Source organism: Hylobates moloch, unplaced genomic scaffold (assembly GCF_009828535.3).
Source record: "Hylobates moloch isolate HMO894 unplaced genomic scaffold, HMol_V3 SCAFFOLD_23, whole genome shotgun sequence".
In the NCBI taxonomy this organism is placed as follows: Eukaryota; Metazoa; Chordata; class Mammalia; order Primates; family Hylobatidae; genus Hylobates; species Hylobates moloch.
The window spans coordinates 6,462,030-6,489,589 of NW_026652298.1; the positions used below are offsets into that span (position 1 = coordinate 6,462,030).

The 27,560-nt window shown below is 42.7% G+C and overlaps 1 pseudogene; it reads left to right on the forward strand.

Annotated features, from left to right (window-relative positions):
* The first annotated feature begins 3,899 nt into the window (after positions 1 to 3,899).
* LOC116462706 (RNA ligase 1-like) overlaps positions 3,900 to 27,560 on the forward strand; it is a 134,848-nt pseudogene continuing 111,187 nt past the window's right edge.

Sequence of the window (27,560 nt, forward strand, 5' to 3'; positions counted from 1 at the left end):
GTCAGGAGAATTGCTTGAGCCCAGGAGGTGGAGGTTGCAGTGAGCTGAGATCACACCACTGCACTCCAGCCTGAGCAACAGAGCAAGACTCTGTCTCAAAAAAAAAAAAAAGAGTGGAGATAGTGGAACAGGAAAAGTTCCCTTCTCTCCCTCACAGGGCGTGGATGGGGTGTGGCTCACTTCTTCAGGGCCCCACTGCTCAAACCTCTAGGGGAGCATACAGACAGTGCGTCTGTGGGGCTCAGATCCCATGGCAGTGTCTAGGGGGGTATGTTTACTGCTCCTGAGGCCCCAGTGGGCATGTGTTACAGGGTGCACTTTTAGTTTTGCTCTTTAATTCTGCTATCTATAGGCGGCTTGTATTAAACCGCTCAATTAGACCCTCCATCTTGTCACAAGGACAGGGGGCTTTCTGTATCCCAGGTTCTTGCCTTGGTGTACCGGAAGAATCAGATCACACCTGGCCTTGGAGAATGAGTGCAAGGTTTTATTGAGTGGAATTAGCTCTCAGCAGATGGGGGAGCCAGAAAGGAGGTTGTTTTCCCCTGGAGTCCAGCCGCTCAACAGCCTGGGCTCTCCTCTGACTGTCCCAGCAAAACTCCGTGTGGTTCTGCCGGTTGATGGCCTGCAGGCCTCTGTCCGCGTGATCTTCCGCTAGCATGCTCCCTTTGATGTACCGACGTCCTCTTGCCATCCAGCCTTTTGTGTTTTCTTCCGCTGATGTGTTCCTCTTGCTGTCCAGCAGCTTCTGTCTCTGCCTTGCTAGGGTCTTGGGTGGGGTTGTGGTGAGCCAAGATGGTCTTGGAAAATGCAACATTTGGCCCAAAGACAGAAGTCCCTGTCCTCATCTATGTCCATGGGGGTAGAGCCCTAGCCAGGGACCATGCAGTCCTCCACCCAGCACTTCCCTTCCCCAGTTCTGTATCATTTAAAGGGACCACGCTCTTCCCTTCCCAGCACTCCCGTATCAATAGTTGGAGGTCTGGTCCCTGGGAGCGAGACTGGCAAGACAAAGGCAGGCTCCTGTTCTAAGAGGATATGGGGACACCTTCCAGGTTAATAATGGGGATAGGCTCAAAGACCAAAGCCCAGATGCAAGAAATGGGACATGGGAAAGAAGACTGAGACTTCAAAAACAAAGTAGGCTTTGCTTAAGGATGTCTTTGAGAGTCGGCTGTAGCTGGGCTGGAACCGAAAGACTGTTCTGTGGGAAAAGGAAAATAAAGAACCAGGTTCCAGACAGGACAAAAAAGGCACTGGGCTAACAATGGTCAGTGTGCTGGTCAGTGGACTGTGGGATCCTTGATTGTTTCTGTGGCCCCAGCATGATCACAGTACCAGGCATGCTGTAATCCTTGGGCTCTGGAACATTCTCTTCCCATGTGCTGCTCCTGGAGTAACCTCATAGGTGGTATCACAGAGCTACTATTAGAGAGGTAAAGGAAAATTTGGAAAACTCTCTGGGTTGAGATTCTAAATATTTATAGTATTCTCAGCAACTGATCTTTAATCAACTTCTTTTGCTCCCTGGTACCACCTGGCACCTGTCACCCACCCACAGAGGTCTTTCCAGGCAGCCAGCCCTGACCTCCTATGCTGGTGAAGTCTCCTTGAACACAGCCCATCAGGGACATCAAAGTGAGAGGGAGGACTGGAGGAAAAGAATATGGAAGGGAAGGAATCGGCTCTAATAGAGGTCTCAATTGAAAGGACACAGATGTAGTTTAGATATTTGTCCCCACCCAAATCTCATGTTGAGTTGTAATCCCCAATGCTGGAAGTCCGGCCTGGTGGAAGGTGTTTGCATCATGGAGGTGGATCCCCCATGGCTTGGTGCTGTCTTCACGATAGTGAGTTCTTAGGAGATACGGTCATTTAAAGGTGTGTGGAACTTCCCCCGCAACACACTCTCTCTCTTGCTCCTGCTTGTGCCATGACAAGTGCCTGCTCCTGCTTCACCTTTTGCCATGAATAAAAGTTCCCTGAGGCCTCCCCAGAAGCAGATGCTGTTATGCTTCCTGTACAGCCTTCAGAACTATGAGCCAATTAAACCTCTTTTCTTATAAATCATCCAGTCTCAGATATTTCTTTATAGTAATGCAAGAACGGCCTAACACAGACACTGAAAATGAAGTGGCATAGAGAGGCTGTCCAAGGCATTTTGTGTTAGGATTGAGTCACTGTTGTGTATAAATCTTTTCAGCACCAGTCTACAAAGAAATGAATAAGTAAATGAATGGCTGCATGAACAAATCAGTGAATGATCAAAGAATCAATGGACTGAAAGATGAATCAACAATGAGGATAGTAAAATGACAATGTACCATCATCAGTTCACAGGTATAATGAGTGTGTGCACGTGTGTGTATGAAAGAGGAAGAGCCAAAGGATTGATGGGTGTAATAGGTATACAGAGTGTTACTCTGGCTCTTATAGAGGAATAGTTGACAAACTAAGGAGGAGTCACAAGCCCCAAAGTGCCTCAGAAGCCCTCATCCCTAGAATGGCAACAGACTTGTGTAGCAGCTGCACCCTCACAGCTGACAGCTGTCATGTTTAACCCTCCCCTTCCCCCCTCCAACCACAGGGTATGGAGTAAGAAGTTCCCACGTCGAAGGATGCTTCACTCAACCAGCCCTTTCTCTGAGAAGTCTCAATGTTTACTCTCTGACACTATGAAAGAGTCACTCACAGAGTATATAACTAATGCATTAATGCAGATGAAATCCTGTGCCTCTGAAAGACTAGGGACCCAGAATTGGCTAAAATAATACTTTATATGCACTGTACGGTGGAGCTGCAAAACTGTGGCTGTACAGAATTGGGTGACCTCCAGCCTGATTTCATCTAGCCAATTGATATGGTTTGGCTCTGTGTCTCCACCCAGATCTCACCTTGAATTGTAATAATCCCCACGTGTCAAGGGTGGGACCAGGTGGAGGTAATTGGATCATGGGGGTGGTTTCTCCCATGCTGTTCTCGTGATAACGAGTGACTCTTACAAGATTTGATGGTCTTATAAGCGTCTGGCATTTCCCCTGCTTGCACTCATTCTCTCTCCTCTCGCCCTGTGAAGAGATGCCTTCCACCATGATTGTAAGTTTCCTGAGGGCTCCCCAGCCATGTAGAACTGGGTGTCAGTTAAACCTCTTTTCTTTATAAATTACCCAGTCTTGGGTAGTTCTTCATAGCAGCATGAGAAGGGACTAATACACCAATCTATGGGAGGAAAATGTTTCCCAATGGCTGTTGTGACTGATCTCTTCTGAGTGAATTTCAAGTTCTCAAGTGATGGAGGGAAGCAAGTACCAGGATCACATAGGGAGATTTGTAGAATCTCACATGCTCCAGGCATTCCAGTGCTAGAGTGGTTGGTGTAAAATTATAAATTAATCAGTGAAAATAATTGTTTTCTACAAAAGGCAAAACACCAATTTTAGGAAATTGGTCACCTAATCTGATTGAAAGGAAAAAAAAAACATGCTAAAATCACACTGTTAGGGGGTATGGGCCATGAATCTGTCCCATTGGGTTTCTGCCATCCCCATTCTGAAAAGCCCTACAGCCTACTAAGCCTTGTCTCACGACCCTAAGATTACAAAATGTACTAGATGTGCTGGGTTTGTCATAGAGGTATCATCTCCTTAGCCGGAGAAAAGGAACCAACATTGAGTGCCAGCTCAGTGCCAGGTGCTTCAAAGATTCTGAGAAAGATGTTCATTGATCAGGAAGGATGGAGATGAGATTCTGTTTTGCAACATACAATCCTAACGATGAAGACCCTCAGGACCATTAGAACATCTTTTCATGCAGTAACAGCAAAGTGTCATGAACACAGCTACCAATTTTAGGGGAAAAGCTGCCTGTTACTGTTGTCAAGATCCAATAAATAATTCAGCATGGAAACAGTGACATCATTTTCATCAGTCAAAGTCCAAAATAAAAACCTTGCAGGTAAGTTCTTTATAATACATCACACTCCAAAGATATATAAATAAATCAATTTTAAATGAACAAACAAATTATATGTCTTTCCTACCAAGAGTAATTATATATCATTCCTACCAAGAGTAATTATATATCTTTCCTACCAAGAGTAATACTTTCTATGTGGCCACGAAGAGACTTCCTAAAGAAGATATTGATGAGGCATACTCATCTTCTCACACTGTGCTTTGGTAGTTGCACAACTGGAAGGGAAGTCTGATGTGGAGGGAGTGCAACTTTATCAAACAAATGACCCAGTCATTTTGTTACCCTTTTGATAGTAAAAGCCCTTTATGAAACTGGGCCTCATGAATTACTTAAATGACCTGTCTTCAGACTCTATCCCTCCATCCAAATGGCTTTAACTAAAATCATTACCATATAGACTATTTTGAAAATATTTATGTGTAACCTGATAAAAAGTGTTTAGAGCAGCATGTTCTTAGCCACAGTATTTCCAAAAGTATCTCTTGCAGATGCCAATAAATCAGTGCATAACCTGTATTATCTGTGCCTTCAACCATCTGCACTGTTCTTCATCTTTGAAGCCAGATGTTGAAAGGCATTCATCACAAGGTTATGCTCCATCCAAAGAGGATTGTTTGACAATGGCATACACAGTCATCCATGAGCTGGGCTAGTCTAATCACACTCAATACAACACACATTGCTGATAGAAGATAAGCGTCTTTGCAACTATGTGTGGCCTGCCCAGTTGCACAATGTTAGTGAGGCCAAAAGGTGCTACCACGAGAGTAGAGAGTTGTTTTCAAAATGAAAAAATGTAAACTACTGCCTTGTTTGCCCTAAGATAGCTGATATATAAAATCTACCAGTCTACTAAGATTTTAAAACCTTCAAATAGCAAAACTTGCAGTATACATTCTATGAGTTTATCATAAATAAATAAAATCATACCTGATCCTTCATATTCTTATCTAACTCTGGTGTTAGTTGAAATAATCAAATTTTTAGGAGGTGTTTTTTTTAAACCAAATAATTACTCATGCAAACCTGAAAATAAAAGCCCTCTTTACCAGAATGGTTTCTACAAAATGTTAAATGCAACACTTAGGTTAATCTGTATCTCAGTGTGTAACCACATCCTGCCCTGCAGACCTCAGACATGGAAAAGTGTGGAAGAACAGCAATGGGCCTGTCTGCCCCAGGATGGGCTTACATCTCACTCTCTAAGGAATTTCAGTTGTAACAAACTTTGGAAGAAACTTTTATTTCAAGAGATTGTGATTCAAGTTATGAGACCCAACATTTTCTTCTTCAATTGCGTGTCATATAATGACAAATGTTGGCAAGTCCTTACTCAGGCTCACTTACAATCTATGAAATTGAAAGATGGCTGTGGTTTTGGTCAAGGCCAATGGAACCAGGCAACCCTCCACTAGTTATAAGAATAAAATTCCAGGCTGGGCGCAGTGGCTCACGCCTGTAATCCCAGCACTTTGGGAGGCTGAGGCGGGCGGATCACAAGGTCAAGAGGTCGAGACCATCCTGGCCAACATGGTGAAACCCTGTCTCTGCTAAAAATACAAAAATTAGCGGCGTGGTGGCGTGCACCTGTAGTCCCAGCTACTTGGCAGGCTGAGTCAGGAGAATCGCTTGAACTTGGGAGGTGGAGGTTGCAATGAGCCGAGATCGCACTGTTGCACTCCAGCCTGGTGACAGACTGGGAGTCCATCTCAAAAAAAAAAAAAGAAAAAAAAGAATAAAATATCAAATTAACAATTCCACTTCAATAAATTCATCTTAAGAGAATAAAGATGGGAGCAAAGATTAATATATAGAGAAATTCACGGAAGTATTTATTTTGTGGGAAAAAAATTGAGAAAAATCTTAATATTCAATAACAGTGCATTAGACAGATGGTGGTACATCCCTTTTAAATGATAATACAGGTGAAAAAACATGTTTACATTGAATGTTAAATAAGGGCCAGGCACAGTGGCTCATGTTTGCAATCCCAGCAGTTTGGAAGGCTGAGGTGGGAGGATCACTTGAAGCCAGGAGTTTGAGATCAGCCTGGGTAAAACAGCAAAACCACATCTCTACAAAAAAATAAAAATCAAAGAATTAGTCAGGCATGATGGCATGTACCTGTAGTCCTAGCTACTCAGAAGGCTGAGGCAGGAGGATCACTTGAGTCCAGGAGTTCAAGGATACAGTGAGCTATGATGACTCCACTGCACTCCAGCCCAGGCAACAGAGGGAGACCCTATCTAAAAATAAATAAATACATACATGTTAAGTAATGGAAAAAGTTATAAAATACCAAAAGCAGATGAGCTCATTTTAAGGGGGAAAATGTATCTAGATATACATAGTCCAAAAGAATATATCGTATAACTATGCCTTACTTTAATTTTTTTCCTTGTTTTTAATTTTTCTAGAATAAATATATAAAGACTTACTTGGATGACTTTATTTTTTAAAGCATATTTTATTTTTTAAAAATTAAAATGTCAGAGACCAAAAATACTACTTGCCCAATGTTTGCAGTGGATATTGGTAGTTCCTCCCTCTTACTTGGAAAGTCAGGACAAGCTGACTGATGAAATAGAAAAACCCTACATCTCAGTGACTAATCCCAATTAGAGGTTGGTTTTCACAAATGCAAGGGTCTATTTTAGCTGTTCCTAGTCAGGCATTCTCTTGGGCAGCTCTTCTCTGAGCAGTGACCCAGGAACCAAGCCTCTTACAATCTAGTGGCTTCACAGAATCTAGTGCATTAGGTCAGCAGGTGAGGGAGGAGGATTTAGAGGATTGCATTGGAGGTTTCCTCAGACAAGCCTGGAAATAACTCACAATACTTCTGCCTGACTCCGTTGGCTGAAACTTAGTCATATGACCATATCTAACTGACAGGAAGACTGATAAATATTTAGTTATGTGTCTACGAGGAAAAAGGAAATAATGTGGTAAACAACTAGCCAATTGTAGCCATACTAGTGTAACCACACTTCCACATGGTAACTCTACTTAGTTCAGGAGAGTAGGGCTAAGCGTCCTTCTGAGATCGAGAAAATGAGGAAATGAAACTTAATCTAGCTGAAACCAATGCAAATATATGGAATTTATCTAATCCCCACCTATTGGAGCAGCGAACAGGAGAGAATTAAATGGACATTGCAAAAGAAGGCATTCCCAACCATGCCCTGTATGGCAGGACTCACTTTTCTCAACCATCGACTCATGATGACCTTGCCAGAATGGAATGGCTTCATGCTATCCATGACTGCCCCCAACAGACTGGCTGAATGCACATGGCTGACAGCACCCAGGCTGAACTGGGGTGACTCAGATCTCATCTTCAGAAACATGATTATACCAACAGATCAAAGCTGTGGGCAATCAAACATTCATGTAGTCAAATATATTAACCTGAAATCTAATAGTGTGAGGCACCCTGATTGAAGAAAGAGTGCATTAACAGAAAGAGATGGTCTTCAGAGAGTTTAGTAAAAAAAAAAAACAAAACTAAGGGTTAGAATGTATCAGTCTATTCATCACCAGTCAGGGAGAGACAGTAAATCATAATTTTAGCTAATATTCATTGAACTTGATGGCTCTCAGGCTTCTAAACATGTCACATGCATTGTATTACTTAATTTCATAACAACTTAATGAAATAGGTTGTATGCAAATAGATGAGGTTCCTCTTGACAGATGAGGAAACTGATGGTCAGGGAGTGTAACTGAACTGCTTAAGTTTTAGTTTGTAAGTGGCAGAGTCAGAAGAGAACAGACAGTGTCGGATACCAGAACCTAAGAGTAGGTGGACTCATTGCAACATGTGCAACATGAAAATTGTGGTCACCCGAGAAGTGGCTGGGTAGAGTGATTCATCAGGTTCTACCCTGGCCTGGGTAAAATATTTTCCCTATCCTAAACTTGACTGGTATCCTCTGGGGGAGCTTATAAAAAATACAGTTCCCAAGCTTCATCCCAGGCCCTAGTAAATGAAAATCTCTGAGTGAGGCCCAAGGGTCCCTTTTCTTAACAAGCCCCTGTGGTGATATTGATCTGCAGTGATGTTTGGGAATTAATACTCCAGACATTTCTTCCATTAGCTCTGGTAACACACACACTTGGAAGATTCTACTCAAAAAATTTAGTCGTGTTGACAATGGAATGGGGTCCCCTAGATGATGTACATAAAATTCCACTCAGAGGAAAATGTGTGCTCTTTTGTGAATGAATAGATTAGCTTTTAGTTTTGTATAGTAGTCTTTTGGAAACTTGATCAGCATAAGTAGATCCTCCCAAATGTGTTCCTCTCATTTTGTGGTTTGGGTAGGGTGTCCAACCCTCCTTGTTTGCCCAGGGTTTTCCTAGTTTTTCCACTAGGAATTCCATATTCTAACAGATTCCTCTGATCATACTGAGATGGTTGATAGGGTTATCAACTCATCCCAGCTTGTCTGAAACTGTTCTATGTTTTAAAACTGAAGTTCCCATATCCTGGCAATCCTCTGAGACCCAGGCAAACTGGGTCAGTTTATGACCCTAATTGGTCACCAGTCACTGCCTTCCTGTGAGACTCTTATCTATGTAATCTGCTGGCCTCAGAAAAATTCTCTATTTTATCTTTTACTAAAATATATTGTCCCAAGACTCAGTGATATCCAGAGTTTTTGGGAAGTAAGAATTGTGTTTCTAAATATTAAAACATACAACTTACAGGCCACTGTGGAAATTTATTTAGAGAAAAGAAAATGTGAAGATTTTCTCAAATATGGAATGCTCTGAAATTTCCTTTCGTCCTTTCCTAAATAGGGCTGAAAAAGTAAACCAGAGGTGTGTTACTATGTAGTTCCTGATATTGATAGGAAGGGCTCCAAAGGCCACGCCTTTGGAAATGTGATCATAGAAATTCCAGGGTACCTGGAGCCTGCAAAAAAGACTTTGGCATCACCAAGCAATCCCAGTCAAAGAAGGTCCCCATGCCTCCCTCTTTGGCCTGATACCTCCCTGACTTGCAGCTCAGTCTTTATTCCCCATCTCTCAGACTGATTACATTTCAAGCGAGTGACTCAAAGGAGTTTGCCTAATAGATTTCCATTTTGTTTCTGAGACCTTTTCTTCATGCAAGAATTGGTTAGTGTTGGGTCAGTCGTTTATATATTAACATGTCTGAATATTCATAAACAGGGGCTGCTTTAGTGTTCTCAAACTGTGCTTCATGAATAATTCATATGTTTGACAGCAACTATGTTATTCAATTTATTTAAAGACTACAATCAATATAGCATGCTGCTCCAAAACATAGCAACCAGTCCTTTAACTGTAGTGTGCTTTAAAATTTTTTTCCCAGTTATTTCACCATCACATTGAACCACAAATATATGGTAATTACTAATAATTCTACCTCCATTTTGCATGTCACCACAATCAACATATTGATTGCTTTTTGATTATAATAAATGGTTGGTTAAATTGAGGGTTTGCGATTAAGAATGTTAAACTCCGATATTTATTTAATTCAGCTGCACCAATTTAGGCTCTGCATGGTAATTTCATAAAAAGCTATTGAGAATCAGAGTAGTTATTTGAATCAAGGCCTATAAAGAGAGCGCAGTTTCCCCAGGAGAATCTGGCATTTAAGTAAATTACACCAACCAGGGGTTTGGTTTTGCCTCTTGGAGCATACAAAAAACTCCAGCATTATGCTCATTTTGAAATGTAAATAGAGTGGAGAAAAACTTAGGAAATCCTTCTGTTAACTTTCTATTTTAGGATTTAAAGAAATAAGTCTCAGAGAAAGACTAAATAAGGCCTATTTACATGGAACTTTGCCCTACACATAAGCAAGGGTCCAAACTGGCTGGTTAAAGACACAAATGGGAATTATGGAGATGAAGGAGGCAGAAGAGTCAGTTTGGTAAATAACTTGAGAGATTATCTAGATTTTGGCTTACAGCCGGGAAACCCATTTCCAAGGAATGAGAAATCTACCATATTTAAATCCCTTGGGAGGAGACATTTTTGTTTTTTGTGTAAACCCAGTTTTGTGATAAACAAAGAATAGACGAAACTAGAATGATCGCTGTTAGGAAATCCTCACTAACATCACCCAGGCAGCTCTTTCATCTCATTTCCTCTTATTCTCTCTGAATGGCCATCTCTCAACACCTTTCTCCTTTATTCATTTAAGAAATAGAGTGTACATTCCACTCCATTAACCAGGGACATGATGAAGTTATACAGAAGCAGCTTTTGTCTTTTCTTGACTAAGTCATAAATGTTTCATGTGGTAACGTTTCTGAAATCATGATGCATGATAAACATACTGTTTCCCTTCTCACCCCCTGAAAATTGTTCTGAGTTGGGTGACCTCACAATTCACATCATCTTAGAATGGTGAAACTATGATACTGTCATTGCTCAAGGGCTTGTTACACTAGAATTCCTTTAGACATATAATCTACCTGAGCTTGGACTTCTTACAGAAACCCAAGGCCCTCCTATTCATGAAGCCATTGTGGGGATACTTCTTCCAGAAACCCTGCTGTGAGTGCATCCTGGTTTACTTCCTGTCAACATTGAACACCAGTCAAGATGAAACTGCTTTGCCATCTCTTCTCTCCCAGACTCTCTTCTTTACTGTGTTGTCCTTCCTTTCTCCTGCCTCAACCCACTGCCTTTCCTTTTTCTCCCAAATCTGCCCATGGTGCTCCTGGGAAACCCTGTTTCACAGATACAAACTCTGCTGAATTTTCAACATCACAAAATGTTTCCTGCATCTCCTCACCTAAAGAGAAACCTGGACATTCCAAAGGAAACTGCTTGTCCTGCAGCCCTCTGACCACTTGGTTCTTGCTCTCCCATACTCCATATGTCCTCCTCAGGTAAGAGATTAGCTTGACAGCATCTTCCCTCAACAATTCTTCCCCCCTTGAGTACATCCTTTTTTTCCTCTAAGACCCACACCATAATCTGGCTTTGCTGCCTTTCTTTCCTCCTTCCTCTCACTTGTGGACCTCCTCATTACGGCTCATCATTCCCTGTAAACCCTGGCTCCTTGTCCACCATCTCCATCTTTCCCCAGATCTGTTATCATTGATAGTTTCTTCGGTGTCCGTATGAAAGACCCATCTAGCACTTCTGCACCTTATTTCTTTACCTATTCAACTCCAAATGCCATCACATTCACCTACTCCAGTTGCCGTACCTGAGACCTCACCACCACCTGAAATGATTCCACCTCTAAAATCTTCAAACATTCCACTAACGATCAAAATCTCCTATCCTTATATTTCCCTTACTCTAAGATTTCCATTGTCTGTTCTTGACTTTCTTTTTTCTTCATCCTCTCTGTTTCCTTTTCTATTGAATCTAGATCTCATAGCCCATTACTTCTATCACTTTCTCTCCAGTTTCCTTCACTGCCTTCCCCTATGGTGCTTGCATCACACTTGCCCAGTAACACTCCAAGCTTGGAGAACTGATCCACCTGTCTTCTGTGCCCCATACATAGTCTAATGGGAAAAAAAAAAATCTATGCAAACACATGTAGTCAGGCCACTCTGAACTCAATGGACTCCAACCAGGTCCTCGGTGGCTGCCTGACAATTCTTCTGTTGTCTGGGTAGCTCACTTCTCACTCTCTGCAGAAATTATTTTAAGCTCCTCTCTTCTTTTTTTTACCTATATCCCACCACTGCTCACTGTCCTCTCACTTGAGACTTAACCTCAAGGGAAATAGAAGCCATCATATGGAAACTTCCTCAACTTTCTGGTACCCAATGCACAAGTTTACTTGTGTCTGCAGCTCTTCTTCCTTCTTTTCCGCATTGCCCAGATGAGAAAGGAGTCCTGCCTCTTAGTCTATTCTTTCTATCTCATAGTGATCTCATCTGGTTCCACCATCTCTCAACATTGCTCTTCACTCTTGCCTTTACACTACTACCTCCTTCTTGGAAACATTTAAAAAGGCCCTAGGATCTCCCATCTTATAAAAAGAAATGTATAGAATTCATTAAAGAAAAACTCTCAAATCCAAATCCACCCTATCTTATTTTCTCCCTTTCTTAGACAAGACCCTACAAAGGCATGTCTGCCCTCAGTATCTCCACTTCCTTATCTACGCTGTGTTCCTTGCCTACTTCAATCTGTGTTTCTAACTCCACTGAAGACACTGTCACTGAGACCTCCAGCCCATACTGTTAAATCTTTTGAGTCCTTATTTGACCACTGTGACTATATGAACCACATCAGCCTCTTTGAAGTTCTTTTTTTTTTTTTTTTTTTGAGATGGAGTCTCACTCTGTCACCCAGGCTGGAGTGCAGGGGGCCAATCTCGGCTCACTGCAACCTCCACCTCCTGGGTTCAAGTGATTCTCCTGCCTCAGCCTCCTGAATAGCTGGGACTATAGGCACACACCACCACGCCCGGCTAATTTTTTTTTTTTTTTTTTTTTTTTGGTATTTGTAGTAGAGACGGGGTTTCATCATGTTGACCTGGCTGGTCTCGAACTCCTGACCTCGGGTGATCCGCCCGCCTCGGCCTCCCAAAGTGCTAGGATTACAGGCATGAGCTACCGCGCCCGGCCTGAAGCTCCCTTTCCAGGACTTCTGTGAGGTCATGTTCTCTTGCATTCCATCCTACGTCTTTGGCCACTTCATCTCCATCTTTTTCTAGGAACCTCTTCTGCTGCCTATCTTGGGAATGTAGGTGATCCTCAGGGTTCTGCCTGGCCTTCTTCTCTTCTCTACTGAATGATCTCTACCATGTGTATGCCTTCAATTATCAGCCACACTGTGTCAGTTCTGGCTTCCCAAGAAGCATCCATCAAGATGCACAAGAGATTTATTGGGGAAAGCACCCACGAAGGATAAAGGTGAGGGAGCAGGAGTAGGTTGGGAAAACATTCAGATCATGATGTTATTCTGACACAGGTGAAAGAAGAGGGGGAACAAAGGAGGTCTGGGTAAGAAGCGTCTCAGATTTCCAGGTAGTTCTAAAAAAGTTGCAGTCAGGCCCATCTGGAATCCTGGAGCCCAAGTTGCCTGTTAAGTCGTCCTGTGCCAGCCAGGAAGTGTTGTCTTGGTGTTAACGTGGTGCTGGATCCAAAGGGAGACTGGCTGTGTTTCTCAAGGCAGGTTCTCTTGAAGGAGTTGTGAGCAGTACACTTTCATGGCTACCACACATATCAAAAAATTTTAACCTTGACAGGGCAACAGAATCCCAATGGAGCTCTTTAAAAACCTACGTTTCTAGATCCTGCCCCCTGAAAACTTTGAGATTCAGTTGGTTTGGGATGAAATCAGACCTCTTCATTTGCAAAAGGAAAAAAAAGCCCCAGAGGCAATTCTGATTCCTGACCAAGTGTGGTAACAATGATCTTCATGCTGATAACTGAAATTGTTCTATTCAGTCTAGGTCTCCATCCTGAGGTCCAGACCCATATAACCAACTGCCCACTGGCATTTCCATTTGAATGTCCCAGAATTAAAGTCAATGCAGTCTGTTCCAAGCTTGTGTCTCCTCCTGCACTCTCTGTTTCAGTGAACGTCAATTTCACCTTTCTATGTAGAAACCAAAAACCACAGTGTTGTAACTGACTTTTTTTTCCCCCCTTATTCCTCATGGCCAGTTCATCACCAAGTCTTGTTGGTTGATTTTGCCTTCTTGATATTTTCTGAATCTCTCCCCTTAACCCAGTGCCACTATGTTAGTTCAAGTTATTCTTGCCTCCATTTTTTCTCCTTTAGTTCATTCTTCACACCATAGCCAGACTTCCAAACCACAAGTCCAATAATATCCCTACATTAGCTCCTCATGGTTCTCAAGTTAAAAGTCCAAAATTCTTTATATATTACACAAGGCTTTACACATTTGGAACCCTGTTTATCTGCCCTGTCTCATCTCTTGCCATCATCCTACCTCCTGCGGAGCTACTGGCAATTCTGGAAGATCTCCAGGCTTTTCAGCAGCTGTATCCTCTCTCTGGAATATACTGCTCCACTTCCTTTCCTTGCTAATTCCCAGTCTCTCAAGGATCCAACTGAATGGGTTTCCTTTGCAAGCCTTTCTTTTTTTTTTTTTTTTTTTTTGGGACAGAGTCTCGCTCTGTCGCCCAGGCTGGAGTGCAGTGGCGCAATCTCGGCTCACTGCAAGCTCCGCCTCCCGGGTTCACGCCATTCTCCTGCCTCAGCCTCTCCGAGTAGCTGGGACTACAGGCGCCCGCCACCACGCCTGGCTAATTTTTTGTATTTTTAGTAGAGACAGGGTTTCACCGTGGTCTCGATCTCCTGACCTCGTGATCCGCCCGCCTCGGCCTCCCAAAGTGCTGGGATTACAAGCGTGAGCCACCGCGCCCGGCCTGCAAGCCTTTCTTGAGGTCAGTGTCTCTTTTCACCTCCACCAAGACTGGGTTAGATGCTCTGGCACTACTATAGCGTCCTATCATTGCAGGTTTCACAATGATTAATGTGATCCTTGAAGCCATGGATGTGCCTTCTTCACTGTAATATCCCCAGCACTTAGTGCAGTGCCTAGCGCAATGTAGGCACTTGTGTAAACACTTGTATATAAATGAATGAACCAATAAGTGAGTGAGTGATGTTTTGGCCTCTGTACAAGGCATTGGAGCTCTAAGCTGTGTACCAGGAGGGCTATGAGCTGCAGAACGAACACAGGCTTTGAATCCCTGCATGGCCACTTTCCGGATAATGTTGGGCAAGTGCTTAACCTCTTTGGCCTTCAGTTTTTTCATCTGTAAACTGAAAAATATCCTTCTGGGTTGTTGTAATGATTAAAGGAATCATTATTTAAAACATGGTGCCTGTCATATGAAAGGTACACTCTAAAATTATAGTTTCTTGACTCTCTTCATTTTGGTATTATCTCAGTTTAACTCTTCATCTAATCGAATCCAATAAGCCTTCTTCATTCTTTCCCCCTTAGAGCCATTTCCTTCCTGTACATTACACCATCTTCCCACAACTCATCTACATAGCCACCCTCTTCTTTTCTTTGATGTCTTCCAAGAGCCGATTCCTGTACCTCATTGCTGAAGCAGACACCACTAATGGTTTTTGCAGAAACTGTGGCGTCAGACGCTGCATCAGATGCATAAGTTACTGCACATCCATGTGAGCAAAAAATAGGGCTTGAATTCCCAGGTGGGAGATGATAAATATAATTGCTGAAGTGGATACCATTAATGGTTTTTGCAGAAATTGTGCTGTCAAATCCTTAATCACATGGATACTTCAACTCCCAATAGCAACCAGGATAATAAATTCTGGTGTACCAGAAGTTCTTAGACAGCTCTTCCGCATTAAAACATAATCTCATGTAAGTATTTGATGAGGACAAAGCAAAAGCTAGATAACAAATCCTTCTCACACAAATGTTCTTAAGAAACTGACTTAGGACCCCAGTCCTACATAGATTAATTAACCAACTATTTAAATCTAGTATTTGCTGGGTGCCTTCTATGTACCAGACACTCTGAATGGTCTATGGATAAGTACAGTTTGGAACACAAAGCAATTTAACACAGTAAATAATAGTATGGGCTCTAGATTCTGTCTGTCCAAACCCAAATCTAGACCGCATCATTAATTACTTGGGTGACCTTGATCATTAACTGTTCAGTACTTCATTTTTCTTGTCTGTAAATTGGAAACAACAATAGTACCTTTCTGATAAAGTTGTAAGGAATAAGTGAATTAACACACATTAGATGTTACTGAGAACAGCGCCTGCCACTGTATACACTTACAAATGTTAAGTACTACTATTGTGAGACACAGAGTCAGGGCATCCAGCCCAGGCTTGGGAACCAAGAAGGGCTCCCTGGAGGAAACAGTGTCAACACTGAGACTGAAAAGATGAATATAGGTGAAAGAAAGAGTGTTTTAGAAGGAAGCACATGTACAAACCCCACAGTACGGTGACTATGATCCAAGGTGAAAAACTGTTAGGTTGAGAGTGACTGAGTTACTGCGTGTGTGTGTGTGTGTGTGTGTGTAAATGAGTGTGTGTGTGTCTGTGTGTGTCGGAAGTAGGAAGGCCGCAGAGAGATGAAAAGTGTCTCCATTTGCCCTTGTAGTTATACTCTCCTCCACCATGCTCTTTGCAAGCCTAAGCTGGCTTGAATGCACTACTTCAGTGGTTCCTTTGTCTACTGGCTTCCAGTTGTATTTGGCCAGTGAGAAGGCCTGAAAGGCCATGAGAGGGAAGGAGGGGAGTGAGAGTGGGATATGACTCCCCTAGTTCCCTTCCTGCAGGGTAGTAGCCCTCCTCACCCAACAGTCTTCCCCAGGCATGGTGACGAAAGCATCCCAGCCCAGGAAATTCCTGGGGAAGGAAGGGCCCTGACATTCTTTGGATCTCTGGATCTTTCTACCACCCACTGGATATTTCGATCCCTATCCCAAGTGTCAGCCCTGAGGAGTAAAGAGGAGAAAGGTCTCTATTTTTCTTTTCATAGACCCCTTTTCCCCTTAAAATCCGCTAAGACCAAAAAGTATGAAGTTCAACTTTTCACTTTCTCAGTTATGTGCTCCTTGTTGACGGTTTGCTAGAGCAGATGGCTTTATGGCCTAACCATCTGATGGGAGTGTCATCCACTCTGCACTATGACATAAACCTCTATGTTCTGAATGCCTCATGAGTGGCCTGGCAATGGTATCCATGGGATGACTTCACCCCAGGGATTACTTAGAACAAATACTTTGGTTTAACATGCTGATGCTATTTTACCTGTGATGTGAAGACTAGCAATAATGTACATAGTGTGTACTACCCAATTCCTAGCATGTAGTAAGCAGTTACCATATGGTACCTGTTATTATTTTATAAACCAGAGATGGTGCAGTGATGTGAATATTATTCCTTCTTGGGCAATGATTGTGAAGGGCTCTCTCTACTGCCCCCACACTGCAGAGCCTACTTGCAGAGCCTTTCTTCTTTATTTCATGTTTGCATTTTGTGGTTTTTAACCCTGCAGCTGGGATTCTTCTGTGTTGAGCTGCAGTGTAATAGAAAAAGTTGTCTCTGTTATCACCTGCCAGGCTAATCTGTCAGTTGTTCTGGTTCCCAGCACTCCTCCACTCTGCCCTTGGGAAGTACGTCTCTCTGAGAAGAAATGAGTCAGCCACTATAGCCGTCCCTGATTCCAGCCCCAGCAAAGTTCTCACCTGTGTAACTTCCTCAGGGCCACTAGCAAAATAAAAATCGCCGGATGTGAGGGCTACTGACAATACCAAGCTTAGCCTCTAGGGGCACTCTGATCTCTCTAGTCTCACTGGAGCTGAAGTGGTCTGGTAGAGATTATAAAAAATGGCCTCTTGGTCGGGTGCGGTGGTGCACGCCTGTAATCTCTCTCAGCACTTTGGGAGGCCAAGGCAGGCGGATCACGAGGTCAGGAGTTCGAGACCAGTCTGACCAATATGGTGAAACCCTGTCTCTACTAAAAATACAAAATTAGCCGGGCGTGGTGGCGCACACCTGTAATCCCAGCTACTCAGGAGGTTGAGGCAGGAGAATCACTTGAACCTTGGAGGCAGAGGTTTCAGGGAGCCAAGATCATGCCTTTGCACTCCAGCCTAGGCGACAGAGCGAGACTCCATCTCAAAAAAAAAAAAGGGGGGGGGGTCTCTTTTGGCTGGGTGCTGGGGCTCATACCTGTAATCCCAGAAGTTTGGGAGGCTGAGGCAGGTGGATCACCTGAGGTCAGGAGATGGAGACCAGCCTGGCCAACATGGTGAAACCCCGTCTCTACTAAACATACAAAAAGTAGCCGGGTGTGGTGGCATGCACCTGTAATCCCAGCTACCCAGGTGGCTGAGGCAGGAGAACTGCTGAGGCTGCAGTGAGGCAGAGGCTGCAGTGAGCCGAGATCATGCCACTGCACTCCAGCCTGGGCGACAGAGCAAGACTCCATCTCAAAAAAAAAAAAAAAAAAAAGGCTCTTTTACACAAAATAAGCTATTGATCCTAGTGTAACTAGAAGACGTCCAGACTGGTTTGTTTGCACAACTTACAGGGTTCATAGGAACCATATCCTTCTATTCGATGCTGTTTCACTGGATGGTAGACCAAAGTACATGAACTCTGAGCTTAGGACAGTTTGGGGGTGGCACTATGTAAGATAGGGTGGTTTTCTAAATCTTTTCCAGAATCCTATAATCCTTTCTCTCTATAGGCTCCCAGCCCATCCTGTCTGGCACTGACAAGCACCATACACCTACTGTATGGCAGCCCTGGTCTCTTTCTGGAGCAGGAGTGCATTCTATCTGGTCTTGAGACTTTTCACTTTCGTCTCCTGGACAGAATGAGGCCTACTAGACACTGGAAATCCTGCCTTAGTTCGTGAGCTAGTTATTTTAATTCTGTTATTTTTACCTGACCTAAATCATTAGTTGATTGTTAGAGCTGATTCTAGTTCTAATTCAACTCAGCATCTTTCTTCTTTTTTTTTTTTTTTTTTGAGACGGAGTCTTGCTCTGTCACCAAGGCTGGAGGGCAGTGGCACGATATTGGCTCACTGCAACCTCCGCCTCCCAGGTTCAAGCGATTCTCCCACCTCAGCCTCCTGAGTAGCTGGAATTACAGGCCAGCACCACCACGCCCAGCTAATTTTTGTATTTTTAGTAGAGACGGGGTTTCAACATGTAGGCCAGGCTGGTCTCGAACTCCTGACCTCAAGTGACCCGCCCACCTTAGCCTCCCAAAGTGCTGGGATTACAGGCATGAACCACCGTGCCTGGCCAGCATCTTTCAAAGTATGGTCTGGGGACCAAGGACATTAGAACCACTTGGGATATTTATTAAAAACAACCATGTCCCTCACCTCAACACACACACACACACACACACACATACACACTCACCTAGATGTTAGATACAAATTTTTAGCAAATCAAATTCAACAACATATTGAAAGAATAGTACACCAAGACCAAATGGGAGTTATTCCAGGTATGCAAGGTAGGTTCAACATTTGAAAATCAAACCATGTGGCCGGGCGCGGTGGCTCACGCTTGTAATCCCAGCACTTTGGGAGGCCGAGGCGGGCGGATCACGAGGTCAGGAGATCGAGACCACGGTGAAACCCCGTCTCTAGTAAAAATACAAAAAATTAGCCGGGCGTGGTGGTGGGCGCCTGTAGTCCCAGCTACTCAGAGAGGCTGAGGCAGGAGAATGGCGTGAACCCGGGAGGCGGAGCTTGCAGTGAGCCGAGATCGCCCCACTGCACTCCAGCCTGGGCGACAGAGCGAGACTCCGTCTCAAAAAAAAAAAAAAAAGAAAATCAAACCATGTAATCCATCATATCAACATGCTAAAAAATAAAAAGTATATGATTATATCATTGATAAAGATAAAAGTTTTTTAAGAGATGGGGTCTTGCTATGTTGCCCAGGCTGGTCTTGAATTCCTGGCCTCAAGCAATTCTTCTACCTCAGCTACCTAAAATGTTGAGATTATAGGTGTGAGCCACTGAACCCAGCCAAGTAAAAAAAATTGATAAAATTCAACATCCATTCATAAAAACTCTCTTTTATCCATTGATAAAAACTCTCAATGTACTAGGAACAGAGAGGAACTTCCTCAACTTCACAAAGAGCTCCTACAAAAAACCTACAACTAACATTACACTAAGTGATGAAAGACTGAGTGCTTTCCCCCTACGACTGGGAGCAAGGCAAAGATGTCTGCTCTCATCCCTCTCATTCAATGGAGTACTGGAAGTTCCAGTCAGTGTGGTAAGGCCAGAAAAGGAAATAGAAGGTAACCATGTTATAAAGAAATAAAACTGTTTCTGTTTGCATGATTATCTACATAGAAAATACAAAAAAAATTTTAAGACCTCTTAGAATTGACAAGTGAGTTTATCAAAGTCTCAGGCTACAAGAAAAACATACGCACATTAATATCAGCAAAAAAAAAAAAAAAAACCCACATGGACACTGAAAGAAAAAATACAATATCATTTAGAATTATTCAAAAACCCATGACATTCTTAGGTATAAATCTAACAAAACATGTACAGGGTTTGTATGCTGAAAACTATGAAGCGCTGATGGAAGAATTTAAAGATTTAGATAAATGGAGAGGTATACCCATGTTCATGAATTGAAAAACAACATAGTAAATATGTCGGTTCTGCTGAAATTGATATACAAGTTTAATGCAATTCTATTCAACATCCCAGCAAGATTTTTGTAAATATAGATTATTCTAAAATGTATATAAAGAAGCAAAGCAACTAGAACAGTTAAAAGTTTTTTAAAAAAAGAAGAGTATGTGAGAGAAATCAGTCTACTCAGTTTCAAGGCTTATTATACAGCAATAGTAATCAAGACTGTGTTGTATTAGTGAAAGAATAGACATATCAATCAATGGAACAGAATAGAGAACTCAGAAACAGACCCACACAAGTATGTCCAACCAATTTTGACAAAGGTGCAAGAGCAATTCAATGGAGGAAAGATAGTCGTTCAACAAATGGTGCTGGAGCAATTGACAACCACAGACCAAAAAAAAAAAAATTAACCTCAAACCTCACACATTATGTAAAAATTAACTCAAAGTGCATCATAGACTTATACATAAAATATATATAAATTATAAAACTTTTTTTTTTTTGAGACAGAGTCTCGGCTCTGTTGTCCAGGCTGGAGTGCAGTGACACAATCTTGGCCACTGTAGCTTCCACCTCCAGGGTTCAGGAGATTCTTGTGCCTCAGTCTCCTAAGCAGCTGGGCGCCCACCACCACTCCAGGTTAATTTTTTCTATTTTTAGCAGAAACGGAGTTTTGTCATGTGGCCAGGCTGGTCTTGAACTGCTGACCTCAGGTGATTCAGCCACCTTGGCCTCCCAAAGTGCTGGGGTTACAGGTGTGAGCCACCGCACCTGGCCAGAATTATAAAACTTTTTTTTTTTTTTTTAAGGAGAAAATCTGCAGGATCTAAGGCTAGGTAAAGAGTTCTTAGGCTTGCCAACTAAAAGCATAACCCATTAAAAAAAAGGGGGGGGGCGTAAATTGAACCTTATTGAAAATTAAAATTTTTGCTCTGGGAAAGATTTAGTTAAGAGGATAAAAAGATAAACTACAGATTAGGAGAGATTTGCTAACCTAACAAACAACTAGTATTTAGAATATATAAAGAACATTCAAAATTTAACAGTAAAAAATAAACAATACAATTAGAAAATTAGCAAAAGACATAGAGACATTTTACTGAGGAAGATATACAGGAGGCAAATGAGCACATGAAAAGATGTTCAACAATTAGTAAAGTTCAAATTAAAACCATAAGATATAACTACATAATATCAGTATGACTAAAATTCAAAAGACTGACAATACCAAATGCTGTCAAAGACATGGAGAAACCCAATGGCTTATACATTACCGATGGGAAGGTAAACTGGTACAACCACTCTGGAAAGTAGTTTGGAAGTTTCTTTCAAAACTAAACGTGCACCTACTATACCACCTAGCAATTTCACTCCTAGGTTTTTATCTTGGAGAAATGACAAATAATGTTCACCCAAAACCTGTACACAAATGTTTGTAGTAGCTTTATTCATAATAGTCCCAAACTAAAAACAACCCAAATGTTCTTCAAAGGGTGAATGGTTAAACAAACTGTGGTGCATTCAGACCATATGACAGACACAACCAGGCAACAAAATGGGACAAGCTGCTGATACGCATAACTTGAATGAATCTCCAGAGAATTATGCTGGGTGAAAAAAAAATCCAAAATGATTACAGAATGTAACCATTTATACAACATGTTTGAAATGACAAATTAGAGAAACAAAACTGCCATAGCCAGGAGCTAAGGACTGGCGTATGGGGTTAGGGAAGTAAGTATGGCTACTGTAGGGGCCAAGGGAAACTTCCCCTTCACCCTCTGAAGTTTCACTAAAAATTCAACTCACAAAAGGCAGATTAATGGGAGAAAAGGCATACAAATATTATTAATGTATACAAACAGAGAGAACCACAGAGTGATTATCCACCCCCATCAATGAGGTTCAGAAGTTTATATCCACCCTGGCGAAACAGGTTATGTGAATGGGGAGAAGAAAAATTCTGTTGAGGGAATTACTAGGGAGAATGAATGGATCAGGGAATACAGATCAACTTGTACATTATCCTGTGAAAGGGTCCGTTCAGGTGTGATTACATTTTTGGTCTTACAGAGAGGGAAAGAAAAAACAATTGTTCCGTTTTGTGGATCTAGATCTTAGGCAGATAAAGGAACTTTGTCCTGTGCGTTGTGAGGGAAAGTTGGGGGATGAGGGGAAGGCCAGTGAGATCTTGAGGCTTCTTCACTGCACCATGTCAAAGCATCATATGTTGGGGTATCAGTTTCTGAGCCCAACACTACAAAAGACTACATGAGAGATCTTTGTGGCGATGGAAATGTTCTGTTCTGTACCTTGATTGTGCCAATGTCGATATCCTGGTTGTGATACTGTACTATAGTTTTGCAAGATGTTACCATTAAGGGGAAATAAGTAAAAGGAATATGAGATCTCTCTGCATTGCTCCTTAAAGCTGCATGTAAATCTATAATTATTTCTAAATAAAAAGTTTAAATACATAATGAAAAATGAAAATGTTAATTAGTATTCAACAATTGTTCAATATTGTCATTGTTTACCAATATTGAACATCAGTTAGTTTGGATTTATTAGGTCGGTGAAAAATGAAAATGTTAATTAGTGTTCAACAATTGTTCAATAGTGTCATCATTTACCAATATTGAACATAAGTTAGTTTGGATTTATTAGGTTGGTGCAAAAATTTTAGTATTTGCTGTTAAAAGTAATGGAAAAACCGCAACTACTTTTCACCAACTTAATACTTCCTATGTCCCTATTAAGCTCACTTTGCTAATTTTAAAAAATGACCAAGCTCCCTGCCTCCAACATACTCAACACACACATGTACACACAGACTTAGATTTTAGATAATCCTAGTCTGCAGGTCTGTTATGGTATCTGGAAATCTATATTTCTAGCAATCATCCCAGATAGTTCTGAAGCACATTAAACACTGCTTTAGGTGAAATTTGGCATCTTTCCCCATCATTCTAAATTAACATGCCAACACTATCTGTAAGTGACAGTGTGGTGTCAATGGCAGGATGGAGCAGCAGCCCTTGAACTTTGCTATTGAAGCATCTTCCAAGGAAGTCTGGCTCCTCCTGTTTCATAGGACGTGCTTCCTTTTGGAGCAGAGCACAGCCTCCTACTCCCTGTGTGTCAAACACCTTCAGCTTTCCTCACTTCTCTGGGCTATGACTCCTTTAGTTCACGTGGAGGAAAAAAACATGACATTCAGTCTTTGGGTCAAAATGAGGACTTTTTGAAAAGGACAATGAGCTAACTTTAAACTAAAACTCATACCTCTACATTTCCTGATCCTGCAAATGTGAAAGAATGAGAAGAGGCCACGTGCTGTGTCTCACGCCTGTAATCCTAGCATGCCCTAATCCTAACTTTGAGAGGCCAAAGAGGGAGGATCACTTGAGCCCAGAAGTTCAAGACCAGCCTGGGGTAACATAGTGAGACCCTTGTCTCTATAATTACTTTTTTAAAAGGAAAAGAATTAGAAGAAATCCCCGGTCAAAACAATCAAAACAAAGGCTTTGGACCCTATGTACTCACACATTCCTGTCTTGGGGTGAAGGTTTACAGCCAGGCTAAGAGTTACCACTTTCTTCGAATATCTATTTAAGTCAAACGGGGATTTTTAAAAGACACACAAGTTACCTCTGATACCAAACAGGAAGAATGAAAACCTTTAGTGGACAGCTGCTGGCTTCCCAAAATGTCTTAGCAGGCTCATAGTAACAGCTTTGCTGAAATCTGAGGAATTGAATTCAAGAGAGAAAGCTGGGGGCTATAAGAATCAGGAATTTAGAAAACCAAAGCATTCCAAGGAAAGAGGAATTTTGATTGACTAAGCAAATATTCTACACCAAATAAATCTATGTCAAAGTAGGAAAAAAAGACCAGCCATGGTGGCTCACACCTGTAATCTATCTCAACACTTTGGAGGCTGAGGCAGGAAGATCACTTGAGCCCAGGAGTTTGAGATCAGCCTGGGCAACAGAGTGAGACTCTGTCTCTACAAACAAACAAACAAACAAACAAACAAACAAACAAAAATTAGCTGGGGGTGGTGGTATGCCTGCAGTCCCAGCTACTCAGGAGGCTGAGATAGGAGGCCCAGGAGGTCAAGGCTGCAATGAGTCATGATTGATCACACCACTGCACTCCAGCCTGGGTGACAGAGCCAGATCCTGTCTCAAAAAAAAAAAAAAAAAAAAAAAGATAGAGAGAGAGAGAGAAAACCAGGAGGGAAACAATGCAATGAGGGAGGGACGTTGAGTGACTAAGACTAATCTCATGTTTACCTCCTGGGACTTGAAGACCTTTCCAGAGTATTTCACAGCCAGGGGAAGATTCGCTGTCAAGCAATTAGGTTTTCTCCCAGAAGACAAAGGGATTATCCGTAAGTTTTCTTCTGTCTGATGGAGGCAGGTAGAGGGGAATAAGCAGGCACTGAACATTACTGAAAATTCCATTTGGTTTTTGTACTGGCTAGAGGACTTGGCTACAAACAACAGAAAAAGAATTAGGGTAATTATGCAGAATAGGAATTTATCATCAGGTGGAACTGGAGACTATTGTTCTAAGTGAAGTAACTCAGGAATGGAAAACCAAACATCGTATGTTCTCACTCACATGTGGGAGCTAAGCTATGAGGACCCAAAGGTATAAGAATGATACAATGGACTTTGTGGACTAGGGGAAAGGGTGGGGGGTGGCAAGGGATAAAAGACTACACATTGGGTACAGTGTACACTGCCCAGACAATGGGTGCACCAAAATCTCGGAAATCACCACTAAAGAACTTATTCATGGCTGGGCACGTTGCTCAAACCTGTAATCCCAGAACTTCGGGAGGCTGAGGCTGGTGGATCACTTGAGGTCAGGGGTTCGAGACCAGCCTGGCCAACATGGCAAAACCCCATCTCTACTAAAAATACAAAAATCAGCTGGGTGTGGTGGCACATGTCTGTGATTCCAGCTACTCGGGAGGTTGAGGCAGGAGAATCGCTTGAACCTGGGAGGCGAGGTTGCAGTGAGCTGAGATTATGCCACTGCACTCCAGCCTGGGCAACAGACCGAGACCCCATCTCAAAAAAAAAAAAAAAAGAACCTATTCATGTAACCAAACACCACCTGTTCCCCCAAAACCTATAGAAATAAAAATTTTTTAAAAAAAATTTTGTAAAGGAACTTATCATCAGGAAAGCTGAAGAACCTAGCTCAGATAGGGAATGTGAAGCAAGGGAGGTTGAGCAGCTGAGCCGACTGCCAGGGTCATGCTGGCCTGACGGGGGGCCATTGCTGCTGCCACCGCCACCATCGCTGTGAACAGAACATTGCCAAGGCCTCTGCTGGTCCTGGGCCCTGGTGGGCACCACTGCTGTCACCATCACTAGGGGAGCTGCCTCCTCTAGGAACAGGGTGAATCAGGATGAAGAATCAGGATCCCCGGGAGATTGAATAATGAATAAGAACCTCCAGGAGTATAGCCTATACATTTGTATTTTAAGATACATTCCCTAAGATAATTTTAAAGATTCCCGTGATTTGGGAAACAGTGACTTAAATGCAGAGTATTCATCTTGTGATTGTGCTGCTCAAAGCCTTCCTGCTGGTTTCTTGTTCAAAATTATTTGATGGCATATAATTACTTATGGGAAACTAAGTTCAGGTTTCTTAGATTGGCATTCAATGCCCTCCATGCCCTGGCTCTAGCCCATGTTTCCCTGCATATGTCCTCCTTTCTCCTCTGTGTACCCAATGCCCCAGTCGCACTGAACCGCCCTGGTCTTTCTGGGGCAGTGTTCCTCATTCACACTCCCATCTCTATCTGCTGGCATACTCTTTATTTTCAGGCCACCCCCACCAACAGCTTTCCTTAACTACCTCTCAGCTTTCTCTGAACTCTCTGTAACACTTCACCTCTCTTTTGGAATGTCAGATTATGACTCATGACATAGGCTTTTTGCATATATGTTACTTACAGTAATAGGTGATAAGAACCTTTGCACCCCTAGGGTATATAGAATAGCACCTGACTCATAGTAGATATTCCATTAAATATATAAACAAATGCCATCTTGGGAAATTTCGCAGTCAGATTTGTAAGGTACGTTAGCCTTCTTGAATGTTCCCATTGGGAGCAGCTTAATTTTTACAGCAGTTTTTCTTATTTCATTTTAAGTCATGAACAAGGAGACTTGCTGTTACCATAGGTTTTATATGGGTATCCTTGAACAGTAGTGTGCTTTTCAAAATTATAGACCATGATTCTTTAAAAGGAATGGATGATTATACTAACTCCCCTCAATTACAAATGTTACCTCTCCTATCACTGTATTGAGTACCAATAAAACTATGGCTTCCAGAGTCAGCTCACACCCTTGCCTTCAAAAGTTAAATTTAATAGTATCTATTAACTTAGAGCAAATACTATTTTTTTTTTGAGACAGGTTTTCACTCTTGTTGCCCAGGCTGGAGTGCAATGACATGATCTCAGCTCACCGCAACCTCCACCTCCCAGGTTCAAGTGATGCTCCTGCCTCAGCCTCCCTAGTAGCTGGGAATACAGGCATGTGCCACAATGCCCAGCTAATTTTTGCGTTTTTAGTAGAGGCGGGGTTTCTCCAAGTTGGTCAGGCTGGTCTCGAACTCCCGACCTCAGGTGATCCACCCGCCTAGGACTCCCAAAGTGTTGGAATTACAGGTGTGAGCCACCGTGCCTGGCCTGGCACCCATTTTTAAGAGGCTAACTACAGAGAAAAGGTTATCTTTTTACCACTCCACAGGTAAAAGCTTGAAGGTCAAAAGTGACATGTTGACACAGTGGTGTGTGGTTAGAAGAAAGGAGGACTAAATTTTTAATTTTTTTTTTTTTTTTTTGAGATGGGAGTTTTGCTCTTGTTGCCCAGGCTAGAGTGCAATGGCACAATCTTGGCTCACTGCAACCTCCACGTCCTGGGTTCAAGCGATTCTCCTGCCTCAGCCTCCCAAGTAGTTGGGATTACAGGCATGCGCCACCACGCCCGGCTAATTTTTTGTATTGAGTAGAGATAGGGTTTCACCATGTTGGTCAGGCTGGTCTCAAACTCCTGATCTCAGGTGATCCACCCACCTCGGCCTCCCAAAGTGCTGGGATTACAGATGTGAGCCACCACTCCTGGCCATAAATTTCAAATTTCTTTTCTCCCATCGTCTGGGATGTGAGGAGCGACTCTCCCCGGCCGCCCCATCTGGGAAGTGAGGAGCGCCTCTGCCCGGCCGCCCCTTCTGGGAAGTGAGGAGCGCCTCTGCCCAGCCACCCCGTCTGGGAAGTGAGGAGCGCCTCTGCCTGGCCACCCATCGTCTGGGATGTGAGGAGTGCCTCTGCCCAGCCGCCACCCAGTCTAGGAAGTGAGGAGCCCCTCTGCCCAGCCACCACCCCATCTAGGAAGTGAGGAACGTCTCTGCCCGGCCGCCCCG